Consider the following 802-nt stretch of genomic DNA (forward strand, 5'->3'; position numbering starts at 1 on the left):
GTGCGAGCTCCGTTGCTTTCTCGACTTGCAAATTTGTGTGGCTTTGTATGTGGCTTGACTGAATAGTAGACACGTTAGATAGTGCGGAGAGGAAGCGAGTGCGAGAGGACGCGTGAAAGATAGAAAGAGAAAGAGGTGTCCGGAGACAGCGAGAGTGCGCGAGAATGCGAGAGAGCGAGAGAGACTACTAGAATATTTTTGAAACGCATAAAGATGACTAGTGTATTATATACCGTATACCTTACCCACCCCCTACCCCTATTTTATCCCTATGATACTTAGAATACGGTTAAAAGAACGTCTTGTACAATTCCGCATTGAGAATTTTCACTAAGACGACTTAAAATATAAGTTTTGAATATTTTTTACAAAAGCTATACGATTTTTACCCTCTTCTTTCGCATCGTGCGATCGTGTCGCACGCGTTTTTACTCCCAAGACTTTCCCCTTTCGCTTATGATCTGTGCAGATTTTACTGATAGATGCAGTACGCGAAAAGATCCAACGCCGTCATGAATAGCGTGTACGACAGGAACGAGATTTCTGAAATTTTACAAAAGGCTCGTATTACCGAATTTCGCGATTGCGTTCAGTTATACTGACTTACCAGAATTTTCCGGATGCAAGTTTAACGTATTGTCATAAAATATAAAATGCATCATTGTTAGATATATGTTAAAAGCATTTGTACAGGTTCGAACAATCCACTCGTACTCGGAATCTAGCAATTTTTTCTCAGTCATCTTGTCAATTTTCTCTCTATTGTCGCACGAGAAAACTATAATTTTATCATAAATTTTTT

Source organism: Temnothorax curvispinosus, unplaced genomic scaffold (assembly GCF_003070985.1).
Source record: "Temnothorax curvispinosus isolate PA1 unplaced genomic scaffold, ASM307098v1 QBEX01017559.1, whole genome shotgun sequence".
In the NCBI taxonomy this organism is placed as follows: domain Eukaryota; kingdom Metazoa; phylum Arthropoda; class Insecta; order Hymenoptera; family Formicidae; genus Temnothorax; species Temnothorax curvispinosus.